The sequence below is a fragment of the Chrysochloris asiatica genome, unplaced genomic scaffold (assembly GCF_000296735.1).
Source record: "Chrysochloris asiatica unplaced genomic scaffold, ChrAsi1.0 scaffold00277, whole genome shotgun sequence".
Taxonomy (NCBI): Eukaryota; Metazoa; Chordata; class Mammalia; order Afrosoricida; family Chrysochloridae; genus Chrysochloris; species Chrysochloris asiatica.
This window is the reverse complement of record NW_006408795.1, coordinates 1,911,204-1,926,570: the sequence shown is the minus strand read 5'-3', so window position 1 is coordinate 1,926,570 and position 15,367 is coordinate 1,911,204. Positions and strand designations below refer to the sequence as shown.

Below are 15,367 nucleotides of genomic sequence, written 5' to 3'. Positions count from 1 at the left end.
GCTGGGGGATGATGCATGGACGGGATGGTAACTAAGGCAATGAAACAATGTACAGTAGAATGAATGTAAAACTAATGTTTCCCCATGTAAATTATCACTCAATACACAATAAAACATTTATTTAAAAAAAAAAAAAAACTGATACAGCACCTCTTGAGGCACCCACTCATCAATGCCTAGAAATTTGGAAGACAGCTCCCTGGCCAACTGATTGGAAGAGATTCATGTTTGTACCATTCCAATGAGAGGTGACCCAAAAGAATGTGGAAATCATTGGACAACATCATTAATATTGCATGCAAGTAATATTTTGCTAAAAATAATTCAAAGACAGCTGCAACAGTACATTGACAAAGAACTGCCAGAAGTTCAAAGCAGGATTCAGATGAGGATGTGGAACAAGGAATATCATTGCTGATGTCAGATCAATCTTGGCTGAAAACAGAGATAGTAGAAAGATGTTCACCTGTGCTTTATTGACTATGCAAATGCTTTCAATTGTGTGGATCATGACAAGCTATGGGCAACATTGGAGAGAATGAGTATTCTAGAACACTTAACTGTGTTCACAAGGAACCTGAACATAGACTAAGAGGTAGTGATTTGAACAGAACAAGAGAACACTGAAATGGTTTAAAATCAGAAACGGTGTGCACCAGACCAGGGTTGTATTCTTTCATCATACCTATTTAATATGTATGCTGAGCAAAAATTCGAGGAACTGAATTATATGAAGAACGTGGCATCAGGATGGAGGAAGACTCATTAACAACCTCCAATATGTAGATGATATAATATTGCTTGCTGAAAGCAAAGAGGACTTAAAATAGTTACTGATGCTCAAAGACCACAGTCTTCAATATGGGTCACACCTCAATGTAAAGAAAACAAAAATCCTCACAACTGGACAATAAATAACATCATGATAAACAGAAAAGACTGAAGTTGTCAAGACTTCATTTTGCTTGATCAACAATCAACACTCATGGAAGCAGCAATCAAGAAGTCAAATGACGTGTTGCATTAGGCAAATATACCGCACAAGACCTCTTTAAAGTGTTCAAGAGCAAAGATGTCAGCTTGAAGACTAAAGTGCGCCTGACCCAAGCCATGATACTTTCAATAGGCTCATATGCATGAAAAGTTGGACAATGAATAAAGAACATTGCAGAAGAATTGATGCATCTTAGTTATGATGTTGCAGAAAGGTCCCATGAACTTCCAGAAGAACAAATTAATTTGTTGTTGGAAGAAGTATAGCCAGAATGCTCAAGATGGCCAGACTTCATTTCATATTATCAGAAGGGGTCAGTCCTTGGAGAAAGACATCATACTTGGTAAAGTGAAGGAACAGCGGTAAAGAGCGAGACCCCCAATAAGATGAATTAGCACAGTGGCAGCAGCAAAGGACTTAAGTGGAGCAGCAATTGTAAGGATGATGAAGAACACATAGAGTCTCTATGGGTTGGAACTGACTCAATGGCACCTAATAACAACAGGGCATTTTTTAATCGCTCCATTCCTCAGTTGGAGTCCTCATGAAGCGCTTTAGGATAAGCACTGAACCTCAAGGTTGGTTTGAACCACAAGGTCAGTAGTTCAAACTCACCAGCTGCTCCTTGGAAACCCTCTATACAGGGTTATTTATTAATCAGAAGTGACTTGGTGGCACTTACCAACAACAACAATGTCCTCAGTTATTACATCTAAACATGGAGATAGAAATGCTTACCTATCAGGGTGTTCTGGTAACAACATGTACACATATACAGAATGCTCCAAAATCAGTGGCTGCCAGGGGTTATAAGGAACGGAGCAAGAAAGGGATAGGGTCCAATGGAACTATTCTGAATCTTCACAGTGATGGTGGAGATCTGAATGTATACACATGTCAAAACTCACAGAATCATGTTATGGAGTGAATTATGTTCTCAAAAACATTGCGTCACCCCTGTACTAGTACCTTGCTTGGACACACAGTCTGCCTTTGAGTATCTTAACAGATAAATTAAAAAAGTCATCTCAGAATGGGCAGAGCCCTAATCCCTCATGAGCGGTGTCTTAAAAAAGGGGAAAACAGACAGAGTCAGAGGCACAGGGAAGGAAAGGTCATACCTCTAGATACATTTAAAAGTCAAGGATCGCTAAGCAATGCCCAGTGCTACCAGAAGCTTGAATGAACAAAAGAAAAGCATCTTCCCCTACATTAGACCAATAGAGTATTGCCTGACCAAGCATCTTGAATTTGGATTTCTATCCTTCAAAATGGTGAGACAATTTCTGGTTTGGGAGTTTGTTTGTTTTTTCCAAAACCAACCAGCAGTTTGTGGAGTTTTGATATGGCAGCCCTAAGAAACTAAGACAAATGGTATACTAAAAGAAATAAAAGTTCATTTTATTGCATTATATTTTAATACAATTTTGAATTCCACAATATGTTTTACATAATAGTTCATGCGCTCCTATGCAACCCCATGCCCTTAAGTCCACCTTGACAAGCTCCAGTACTACCCACAAGTGCTGCAGAAGAATATACTTTTTTTTGTTAATAGCAATTGAAACTACTGGAAGGAGCAGACTAAAAACAAAGTAAGAAAAACACCCCTCTTATCCGTAGATGAGAGTTACCATTCAGTCATCGTGGTAAAACAACACTAAACATCTTCCTTATTTCCTAACATCATATACAGAAAGAGCATTAAAGACAGATGCGGTCCTGAGGTTTCATACAGAAAGCCCTGAAGTTCAAAGTTCAGTCTCTTAGACTAAATGTCACAGTCACCCACATATCTGCTGGTGAAGTATTTAATATGTGAACAAGTAAGAGTTTCCTGGAGAACCTCACCTGTTCTTACTTCCTGCCCTAGATATTAAAAATCTAGCACGAATCAAAAGAAAAAATATCTGTCACCCTTCTGCAAACTGTGCTTCCATGCCGTTTCCAAGCAGCAAAAAACTAGATGGATTGTTTTTTGCTTGCCGGCTTTTCTGGCCTTCTACCAACCAAGATTTAAAAAAATAAGTCCAGCTGGGTCTACATTTATGAAGGTCAATTTAGACCAATGTGAAAACAGCTGCCAGGTGATTTTAGATGGAGCAGAAGGTTATCCACCATGAAGTCAGCTGTTTGCTTTCTCGGGGAAATAGAACATCTTGTCAGAAAAGATAAGATAGGTTCTTAGCTTCAGTCTTATTTGGTCTTCTCCGAGGATACATCAGGATGGAATCCCTTTCTGTCCATTTCTTTAGTGTTTTCTTACCTCTCCACACATAAAGATTTCTCAAATTGGCGATATTTGTATCTGCCCAGGCATATCTTAAATATCTGCAATCCCAAGTTATTTTTAGTTTGGGCCACATTTAGTTACAAAGATCTTTTCATAAGAATTTTGAAATTCTACAGGGATGCTCCAAGAGGCAGGAGGAACAGAAAGCTTTTTTAATTAGACAATTTATAAAGACAGTCAACTGACCCCCATCTTTCCTTCACACTTTACTCCTCTTCCCCACATAGCCTAACTCTTTAAAAAACAAAGAGATGTGGGTCAAGAGTCACATTCACAAATTACATAATACTGCATCTAAAAAATAGAATAAAATAAACCAGAATGTAAAAATGACTGTTCTTTTATAAAAATCTAGTTATTTCATTGACGCATGATTCATAATAACTAAGAAGTGGTAACAACCTAAGTGTCCATCAACAGAAGAATGGATAAGCAAAATGTGGTCTAGCCATGCAATGAAATACCACTCTGCCATACAGAGAAATGGAGCCCTGACACATGCTACAACATGAATGGACCATGAAAACATGCTAAGTGAAAAGAATGCATATTGTATGGTCCTACTTAAATAAAATAGACAAATAGACAGAGAGAAATACATAGAGTTCTCTAGTGATTTCCAGGGGAGGGCGGGAGACAAGAGGGAGCCACTGCACTGGGGCAGAGTTTCTGTTAATGGGGTGGAATCATTTGGAAATGGATAGCTGGGATGGCTTACAATACGATGAACATAATCAATGTTATTAAACTATACATATAAAAAATGTTGAATTAGCAAGTCTTTTTTATATGTTTTTATCACAGTAAAACCATTTTCAAGAGGAATTAATGACTGTTGTTGTTAAGTGTCATTGAGTCGGTTCCAATTCACAGTGACCCTGTATAGGGTAATGAGGCTGTAAATCTTCACAGGAACAGAAAGCCTCACCTTTCTCCCAAAGAGCATCTGGTAGGCTCGAACCGTTGACCTTGTGGTTTGCAGTGCAGTAGTTATCCTGAAGCTCTACCGAGCTTCAGAGTTTACCATAAGCTAAGTCCCTGGGGATAATGCACCTTGAATTACATATCACAACCGGACTCCATCTGATCAATTATGCTGCTATAACCCTATGTTTCATGTAAAATGAGAAGCCAACAAATCTACACATTTCCCTACAGAAATCACTGCTGTGCATATGGTGACTGGGTCCACCACCACCACAGACGAAAGTAGAAAGCAGACCACTGCAGAAAATTCTGCCAACAAATGAAGCTCGGCCCCTAACCTCTTTACTGGACAGCCCTAAGTGGTGATCTTTGTACCCAGGTGCAAACACAGATCAGTTTGAAGAAGAAGAGCCATAAGATGTTAAAATGCACAGTTAAGCTTATCATAGAGAGGAAGCAATTTTTAAAGGCTTTTTAATCCCTGCACCATTCCTTCCAAACCTAACACATTCAACTGCCATCTCTGGACACAGAAAACAACCAGGAAACTTCCAGCCCACCTCCACAATTCTATCTGATGATTCTGGTTTCATGGGGGAACTCCATGAAAGGGGTCCTGGCACCTCCTTTTCCCTGCAGCTCAGGATTTTCCATAAAACTCAATTCCATGTAATTCATGTTGCTAGTGAGGAACAGCAGTACCTGAGGCTGATGGGGAAGAAGGCAGGCAGAAAAAGCAGTGCAAACCAAAGGAGCAGGTTAGGGCATGAAAGCAGATTTCTCATTAACATAAAGTCAAACAAAATCAAATGGCCAGGAAGTCAAAAAGCAAAGACGGATTTGTACTTTTGTGGCAGGAAGGAGTCTTGGATTTAAAAATAAACCATCATGCCATCTAGTTCAAAAAGCAAGCCGGGCTCTTTCTTCGTTCTGTGTGGGCTCACTGGTGAATGAAAAATATGTGTAGGCAAATTGAGAAGCAAAAACAAAGGAGGGAAATAAAACAAGCTATTGTTTTCAAAGCCAGGTGCATTGTTTAACTTTGAATTTGGATCCTCCAAGCAACATTTTTCTTGAAAGGTTGACTCTACCCTTTGGCAAATGAAATTCAAGCTTCTATATCAAAAGGGAGGGGCTCCTTTATGTGACTGCCCTTTAAATGTAAGGACTGCCTATCCAGCTTGTACAAGCTAACCTCTAAGTAACAGAAGAATGAGTTAAAGACAAAAGGCTTCTTTCAAGTAGCTATAGTTGTTAAGTGCCGTCATGTCAGTTCTGATTCATGGTGACCCTGTGTAGGGTTTTCATGGAGCAGCTGGGGATCTTGAACCTCCAACCCTGTGGTTAAAACCTATAACCCGCAGCGCTACACCAGTATTCCTTCTTTCAAGTTAGACTTAAGGAAAAAGTATTGAAAGGCTGTCTTCAATTAAAGAGAAAGGTAAAAGGAGGAGGAGGTTGAGATAGGGAGCAAAGGAAAACATCCAAAGTTGCAAGTACAGAAGAAGCAGAAAATCACAAAACAGATACAGGCATAAGGCATAAAGCAGCAATATCATTTTGGCTATGCAAGTCAATTCCAACTCACGGTGACCCCATGTGTGCAAAGTAGAACTGCTCCACAGGGTTCAGAAGCAGAATGCCAGACCAGTCTTCTGAGGCACTCCTGGCTGGGTGTGAACTAACAATCTTTCTGTTAGTGGTTGAGCCTTTAACCACTTGCACCACCAAGTACCCCTTATTTCTATTCTAAGCAACAGTCCTGTTGTGGTGCTTGCTAGAGGATAAACAACTCCCACAAACCCCTCCTCAGAAACCCCATACCGGATCACTATGAGTCAGAATCAACTAGATGGCACTGAACAGCAACCACATTTAATCCTATCTTTTTTTAAAAATCCAAACACACTGCTATCAAGTTTATTCCAACTCTGAGCAACCAACCCTACGAGACAGAGTAGAACCGACCCATCGAATTTCCAAGATTGTATTCTTTACTGCCAGATCTTTCTTCTGTGGAGCAGTTGGTGAGTTTAAACCATCAATGTTTCGGATAGCAGCCTAGTGCTTTAACCACTGTGTCACCAGAATGCCTATCATTAAGAGAAGGGTGCTATATTTCTACTCAGGAACTGTGGTGGTATGGTAGGTAATGCATTGGGCTATAATCTCAAAGTTGGCAGTTCAAATCCACCAACCATATTTTTTTTTTTAAGTTTTTATTGTAAATTGAGTGAAAGTTTGAAAGTTTACAGGGCAGATCATCAGTTGTACATTCAGTAAATCATATACTTTATTTCATTGCCCAAATATTTCTTAGGTGATAGATGAGGCTGTCTGCTCTGACAGTAGTTAGTCCCAAAGGTTCAATTCTTCTCTATCCTGCACTGTAAGTATGAGTTGGAATTGACTCGATGGCAGTGGCTTTGGTTTTTCAGGTGTATTTCTGTATTGTTCAGCTCTCATAATTACGTCACTGACTATGACACTATGATCCACAGAGGAGTGCCTAGGTGGTACAAACAGTTAAGTGCTCAACTAGGAACCAAAAGCCTAGTGGTTCAAATCCACCCGAAGTGCCTCAGTAGAGAAGTCTGGCAATCCACTTCCAACTCTAACACACCTGGGGTCACCCTGAGTGACAATCAACTACTCAACAGAAATTTGTTGTTGTTGTTGTTGTTGTTTAATGGCCATAAGTGAGATTTCAGTGCCAAAAGACACAGGCAGACAAAACAGTACCGGCAAACCGACTGATTACTACAAGAACAAGCAAGTTGCTCACCCAGAAGACATCAAGGCAAGACATCAGTTCTCCTCAGAGCAAAGCCCTTTCCAAGACTAAGACCCAACAGGAATATACACTCTAATTCGTGACCACGCTCGTCACCGACAGGGGAAGTGAGGGAAAAACAGCAATGAAGCTGTGAGTTAAGCTCTACAACATTCAATAGACTTCTGTGAACCCAGCAGGAGACCTGGTTGGCCAGCAGTGTGGCAAGACCTGGGGACTCTTGGGCCCAAAGTCAGTGACATAAGCCACAGAGGACTAGAGTGGAGAGTGAAGCATCCAGCTGATAAGAAGAGAGGGCATATGCACAAGAACACCCACACTTGTAGATAATACCCACTTGACCTGGCTTCAATGACTAGATGATCAGAGCTCAACTAGAAGAAGAAAGAAGAGTAATCTGATACAATTTGATGAACTTGACCTGCACCTATGTATGCAGTAGCTCAAAAGAGGGAACAAATTCTTACAGCAAGCATCATTCCCACCTCCTCCATACACAGAGTAGACAGGGATGGGCAACTTGGACATTGGCTACCCAAAGAGTGTGTTGGGGGGAGGGCTACAAAGGCAAGAAGTGACTGACTTACAAGCTTTCAAGAGGGAAGCTAAAATTCATAGGGCATGGAGCAAGGTAGAATCTCCACTGAGTAGTATCCAATCTGTATAGGCAGGGCTGATGAAATGAAATGCGGATAGGTCTCTTATGATATATATAGTGAATACTTGTTATCAGGACTGCTTATGAGGGTTGGAAATGTAAAGGTAGACATTTTGTAGCAAAAGGAGGGAAGTGATTGACTTTGCAGTCCAGGAGCAGAGGTCCCCGGGAACATGAAGGGAGAAGACCGGAGCGCAGGACCCTACCCAGAGAAACAGTGATGAGAGAGATGGAGGCAGAGACGATGATATGGACATATGGAGCAGCTGGGGACTTTAGACCCAGAGAGGGAGAGGGGCTGTGTGCTGACGACTGAGGGGGCAGGCTTTTAGAGTCGATGTTAATACACTATTATATACAACTATATGCAACCCTTTGGTTGGTTGATGATGCATGGAGGGGATTGTAACCATGGCAGTGAAACAATATACAATAGGATGAATGTAAAACTAATGTTCTCCCATGTAAGCTGTCACATAATTCACAATCAAACATTGAAAAAAAAAAGACACAGGCAGAAAGGGTAGTACGAGGACAGGAAGCTAAACTGCTAAAAGGAGGGAAAGAATCCCTTTAAGGAAAGTAAAGGAATAAGGCCAAGAGCTAGGTAACTCCTGGCAGACATGATGCTGAGGAGAGAACATTTTAGAAACCATTTAGCATCACATAGTGAATTTAGTATCATGAAAGTAAATTTAGACATAGTAGTTTTACCTAGTCTGCTGGTGCAGTGCTAAAGCACTCAGCTGCTAACCAAAAGGTTTAAACCTACCAGCCACTCCACAGGAGAAAAGATGGAGCAGTTCTACTCTGTTGTATAGGCTTGCTCTGAGTTGGAATGGCATCTCAATGGCAACAGGTTTGGTTTAGGGAACCCTGGTGCCACAGAGATTCAGTGCTCCGCTGCTAATTAAAGGTTGATGTTTTCAACCAATCAGCTGCTCCAAGGGAAAAAGACGTAGTGGTTGGCTTCCATAAAGATTTACAGCCTTGAAATCCCTATGAAGCAGTTCTATTCGGTCCTATATAGCATGGGTGGGGAATGTCTGGCCCACGGGCCATATGCTGTTGTTGTTGTTGTTATATGCCTCGTGTTGGTTCTGACTCATAGCAACCCTGTACAGGGTTTCCAAAGCTGTAAGTCTTTATAGGAGTAGAAAGCCTCATCTTTCTCCCATGGAAGAGCTGGTAGTTTCGAACTGCTGACCATGAGATTAGCAATCCGATTCGTAACCACTATGCTACCAGAGCTCCTTATGGACTATATTGTTGTTATGTGCCATCGAGTCTATAAGGCCCTCAAAATCATTTGGTCTGGCCCTTTCAAGGCAACCGCAGTGCCACCTGTCACATTGTTGTTGTTAAGTGCCACAGAGTCCGTTCAGCTAACACATTAGGGGTGAGTTAATTAAATGTTTGACCAAATATAGCAGGCTAATTTTTAAGCTGATAATTTTGTATGGCTCACAAATGATGTTATAAACTGTGGCAATAGAAAGGTCCCCCACTCCTGCTGTAGAGTCAAAATCAACTCTATGTCAGTGTGTTCGGCTTTTGTTTTGAGATTTCATCAAGAGGTACTTCATTATCTAGATGTAAGACGTCCCCCAGCTCAATGCAAGGTGTCCTAAACAACAACAAATACCAGCTGGTGAATACATTTTGGTAACATCTGACCCCTAATTCTATTCTACAAGGCTCAGTGATACACGAAAGAAGGAAAACAAAAAGACAAACATACATAGATCTCTTTGAAATGTTTGTATTCTAAAGGCTTCAACCTGAGGTTGACTACTAATAACAACAAAAAGATTCCAAATGATGTTGTTGGCATCAGATCTAAAGTCCATTTGTGCATCTTCAGTCATATATCATGATTTGGAACAAAATGCATGTGAGGTCTAAGAATACGGCAGCAATACTTTGAGTGTAGACAGTTCAGGATAAAATGTTGTGTGGAGGAGCCATGCATTTCCTATCAACTTACAAGGTAGACAAGGGGGTTCTGTGCTACCAGAGGTTGGATCCACAAGTGGGCACACCATACTTACCATTTGCTATCTGAATATATGACCAGAGTAGTTTCCAATTACATACAAATGATGTCATTTGTTAACAATATGATAAGTAGTACAGTATACTTATTACTTGGAGTCCTTGGAAACCCTATATAGGGTTGCTATGAGTGGGAACTGACTCAACAGCTCTTAACAACAACAAAAATGTTGGCTGGACCTTTAATGTTATCCTACAAAAAGAGTGAGTCCACAGGTTCCCTAGTCTCAGTCTGTTGTTGTCAGTGGTATCATTATGAGAGCTGAGCAGAAAAGGAATACAGCACTGCCTTTTCAATGATATGATTCAATATTGCTCAGAGCCAAAACACCACCACTGCTTTAGGTGGCACAGCCCAGGGCACTTTGGTGAGTTTCTTCTTTCTATACTCTTCTTTCTATACTTTAGGTTTTCCTTTGCTCCCTTTCTCAGCTAGCTGCTCCTCCTTTCTCTTTAATTTCAGTAAAATGCCATGGACTTCCAACTGTAGTGCAAAAGAGAGTTGTCATGTGGCAGGATGCACTCACACCCTAATATTCTACCTTCCCAACAAACACCGAGTGGGCTGGCTACAGACTGATCCTGTTCTCCCTGATTTGTACCAGGCCTGTGTGTAGATGGAGGTGTCATTTGGTCAGTCTGCAGACAGCTCTCACATGAGGCCATATGCCGTTCGAGCCAGATGAAAGAAATAATAATACAACCCAACAGAAGTCTTCCTTGATGATTTGGCGCAAAGCCCCAGAAGGCCCCCAACCTTCCACAGGGCTCAATTGAAATGAATGGAGTGGACTAGTGAGAGAGTCCTGATTCTGCACTGACCCTCAAAGTACACAATGACTGTAGTAACAGCATCCTGGAGTAAGGGGAATCAGAACACACCAATTGAGCCCAAGACTCTAAAATCTCTTCTCTAATGTCCATCTTTCCCTCTCTGGCACCACAGTGCCAACCACACCAGGGTGGGTGTGAGAAGACAGATAAAGGAGGGAGAAATGCAGGGAGAACTACACCCCACAAGTCAAGAGAGCCTGGGTGAAGCTACCTTCTTTCTTGCAGCTTTTGTTTGGAGCTTAGACGGATGATGTGCCACTGGAGACAAGCAAAGCAAACCAGGCTGTTTACTGGCACTTGCAGAGGCAGGGGAGACAAGAGAGGAGGCTTCCAAGCTGGACCTCAGGTCTTGTCTCAGGTGGAGACTCCCCGTAATTGAGATGCTAACTCCAATTCTAAATCATCACCTTGGACCTATATTTGCACTCTTTAAAAACAGCAATAATTCTAATCTGTTAGGTTTGGTACTGCTGGCGTTGAAGCTGTCTGTTTTATGGTAAATCTTTTTAACAAATAACATGAGCATAAGGGAGGAGGCCTGGGAGATAAAATGTGTCCTGATTTTGTTTTGTTATTTGGCATTCTGATCTCGAAAAGTAAGCAAATTTTGTACTCCCTCCCTCTCAAGAAACATATCATCCTTTCCTCTTCCTGCTACTTCTGTTAGGGAAGAAAAACGTCTGTTGGTTTTAAATGATGCTGATGGAAGGAGTCATATATTACGAATGCGGTTGGAGGTCCAAGGTAGCGGTTGAGATATAGTTTGTGGGGAGGAGAGCGGAGGTCAGGTGTAAGGACCAAAGGCACGAATAACTAACTCCCCTTCCACGCTTGCTCGCTCGCCCGCCCGCCACGGTGTCATCCAGGCACTTTCTCTCCACGCCCTGTCCCCTCCCCAGTGCCCGGCCCTCCTCTGCACCCGCTCAGAAGCACACGCGCCACAAACACACGCTGGGAGAAATGCCTACATGCCCACATCAGAAAGAAGCAGGGCAAATATCCGTATTCTCCAGATCTCCAGCAAAGCAGCGCGCTCTCGAGAGGAGACAGAGTGGCGGGGCTTGTAGGTGAAGACTGAGCGATCCGAGCCTGCGGGGCTGGGCTCGCCAAGGAGGGCCGCGGAAGGAGGGACGATGCGCCCAGGTGGTGTCTGGGGCAGTCCGCGGCCAGGAGGCCAGCAGTGGATGTGCAAGGCAGTCCCTACAGGAATAAGCCAGGCCGCCCCAGCACAAAACTGAGGCAATGGCTCGAGAAAATGCTTGAATCGTGCGGGGAAAGGGGAGCGGGCGCCGTGGTGGCCGAGACTCAGAGCTCCGCACCCGCGCAGGAGTAGCGCGGTGCTTCGGCCCGGCCCGCACCTGTAACGCGAGGCTCGCGCCTCCGCGACCCACTCACCGAAGCGCCCCGGTAACTGACGGCCGCGGGCGGGGTGCACAGGGGGGGCGAGCGCGACGGGCGGCAGCAGCAACAGCAGGAGGAGCAGCGGCGGCGGCGTTCGGGCCACGGCGCGCGGGGGCGACCCCATCACCGCGGGCCCATCCCAGGCGGGCGTGCTTCGACTCGGGCTCCGGCTCCCGTAGACGGGCAGGCGGCGCTCAGTCCATGGCTGCGCCCAGGAGCGCGGCCGCGGCGGCAGGCAGAGAAGCGTTAGCTGCGAGTGCGACTAGGAGGAAGCGAGGAAGGCAGTACCGAGAGGGCTCCCTCCCGCCAGGCGCCTCTCTCCGCGATCCTACAGCTGCGCTCGAGCCCCGAGCCTCAACACACCGGACAGCGCCACCGCCGCTTACACCGCCCCTGGCCACGCCTCCTGCCCGCCGCCCCGCCTCCCGCCACCAAGCCAGGAGGGGCCCGTGCCCCGCCCGCCCGACTCCCGCGCCCTCCCTACCCCGGCTTGTCTGCCCGCACTTTCAGGCCTCAATGCCCGCACCCAGCCTTGGGGTGAGCCGAGTAAGAGAGCTAGTGTAGGTGTGGAGTTTCCAATCTCCAGGCCTTGGGCATCCTCAAGGTTGTCAGGTTTAGGATCAAGATGCCCTCCCCTTCATTTAAAAATTCCGGAGAGGTAGGCTGCCTAAGGCCATAGACACCTCTCCACCCCGTGGTTCCCACGTGACAAGATGGCTGTCGGGCGTGAGGGTCAGGCTGGAGCCCTTGGCTGAGTTTTTTGTTTTGTTTGGATTTCCCATGAGCGGCCTAATTATCGTGTGTCCTGAAATACTGAACCAAGTAGCCACGGTGTTCCCTGCCACCACCTCTGCGAGACGAATGCTCACGTGGGAATCTCCAAGGTAAATGGTTACAGTTTTTAAAGCACGCGATGGAAAGAGCCCAGACTGTTCACAATATTCTATACTCTGGTCTCCTCGATCGGAGAGTCTAGACTTGCGTTGTCCATATAGTATTCACTAGACACGTGTGCATTTGAAATGTGGCAGTGCGCCTGAGAAACTTAATTTTTTATTTAAATGTGTAGCGCAGTAGGATATGCACAGACTATTAACCTCAACGTTTGGCAGTTCAAACCCACCAGATGCTCCTCGGAAACCCTGTACAAGATGGCTATGAGTTGGAACCAGCTCGACAGCACTTACCCATAGCAGCACCCACATGTGACGATTGTCTACCATATTGGACAGTGCAGGTGTAGACTAAAGTCAAGACAGTCCACTAAAGCTTAAGGCAGTTTTGTGGAAAAGGACCCTGGAGCTCAGACACAGAAGGAAACACTCATTGAGACCCTGTTTATGGAGAACTGCAGAAGTGCCCTACAGACAGAAAGACAGTGATGGGGGTGGAGGTAAGAAACAAAACCTCCAGCAATCTCACAGGGAAACAGCAGCCAGCTACACAGCCTGTGGTATTTCTGTGGCGCTGTGGGTTAATGCGTGGACTGCAAAGACGGTTTGAAACACAAAGTCGGCGGTTCAAGCTCTCCAGCTGCTCCTAGGAAACCCTATACAGGGCCACTATGGGTCAGAACCGACTGGAGGGCACTTAACAACGAGAAATAAATCAGTACAGTTTTCTCAAATCATAGCACCTCTGCACTGATGTGCATGTAGCCCTACCTGGATGTTCCAATCTGCATTTTATTGTTTTACAACATTGCCCAAGCCCTCCTCCCAACCATTGGGAAAGGTTCATGCTCTACTATTTCACAGTCAGCTCTCACTCCAGGGTCTTTTCCTGCAGCTCACTCCTGTCCTTCATCAACCCACCCCTCCCACGGGGCTCTTCCTTCCACTTTCTTTACCAACACTGGCATAAAGCTGGTCTGTATTTTGTTGAAGGTTTGGGAGTGACAGAGGGAATGACATCTCAGTCTAGTACATCTGCAATTAAAATTGTTCTAAAGATCTCCTCCTCACTGACAAAGAGATCTTTCACTGACTTACTTCTCCTCATGTCTCCATGACCCCCCTCCCTCCTTACTAGAATCCTTCTCCCATCATTCTGAACCATCCCTCTAATCTCAGTTCCCAAGAAAGTAATCTCTTTTTCTTTGCTTAACCCTCTCCTCCAGAGCTTGCTTACAAAAGTCCAAGGAGCTGTCTCCCTAGAAAAAGAGCCCTCTCAAGTCTCACGTGAATGTCATGCTTTCTCTAGAAGCAGCAGAAGACAGTAATCATTTCCCTCCTATACAGCCATTTTATCTCCTCCTGCTACTCATATAGAATCAGGCAGCTTTGTAACTACAAAGACTACAGAAGAGTGGCCAACTGTAGATTTAAGGTTTCTTCTACTCGTCATGTTATTTTTAGTAACCTGGACTCTGGGTTATTACAGCCCTACATTTACCTCAATGGCTAATGAGACTCAAAGAAGAAATTATCAATGAGATGATTCATCCCTAGGCTCCAAGAGAGGCTACAAGACACAGTCATTCTTTAGCTTGATAATGCAAACCATGACATGGGTAAGTAGCACTTATTCCAAAATGCAGATTAAGTGGTGTGGAAAAATAAGCCTCAAAGAAAGTGGTGGGGCTACTCTGTAAGAATCAGTCTGGGGAGAGAGAGCCGCACCATCAGACGCGTGTGCAGAATAGAATAGCTGTATATATATATATATATATATATATATATCATGGTGTGGCACTGTGGGTTAATGTGCCAGACTCTGCAAAGCATTTTGAACTGCAAGGTCGGCGGTTCAAGCTCACCAGCTTCTTTTCACGGCTGTGACCTTTCAATTGCAGATTGCCAGACTTGTCTTCTAAGATTCCTCTAGGTGGATTCAAACTGCCAACCTTTCAGCTATTGCTTAACCATATGCATCACCCAAGGACCTGCCTTCCCCCTATTTCCTATTACTCTTTGATAGAGATAAGGGGTCTAAATAACCAAATATGGTGGTTAAATGAAAGTTACTAAATCACATTGCTTCAGAATAGTGCCTCAGTAGAATATTTACCCTACAATTCATACTAGCCATTTGCACTTTTTTGATTCAACTATCTATTGTTGAAAGAGCCCTGGTGTGGCGCTGTGGGTTAATACGCCAGACTGCAAAGCCATTTGAACAGCAAGGTCAGTGGTTCAAGCTCACCAGCTGCTCCTCGGAAACCGTATACAGGGTCACTATGGGTCGGAATTGACTCGACGGCACTTAACAACAACAAAGTTGTTAATATCTATATGCGATTGTCAACTATGTATATACCATTGTCAGTGGGTATTATGAAGGACCTATTGTTGTTAAATGCCATCAAGTTCCAACTCATAGAGACCCTGTATTGGGTTTCCAAGTGTGGCTAGTGAGTTTGAACAGCCGACCTTGTGGTTAGCAGTCCATTGCTTATCCTTCTACAACAGA

The 15,367-nt window shown here is 44.1% G+C and overlaps 1 pseudogene; it reads right to left on the bottom strand.

Annotated features, from left to right (window-relative positions):
- The window catches only part of LOC102810563, a 45,337-nt pseudogene extending 33,920 nt beyond the window's left edge, over positions 1–11,417 (bottom strand).
- Positions 11,418–15,367: the final 3,950 nt, after the last annotated feature.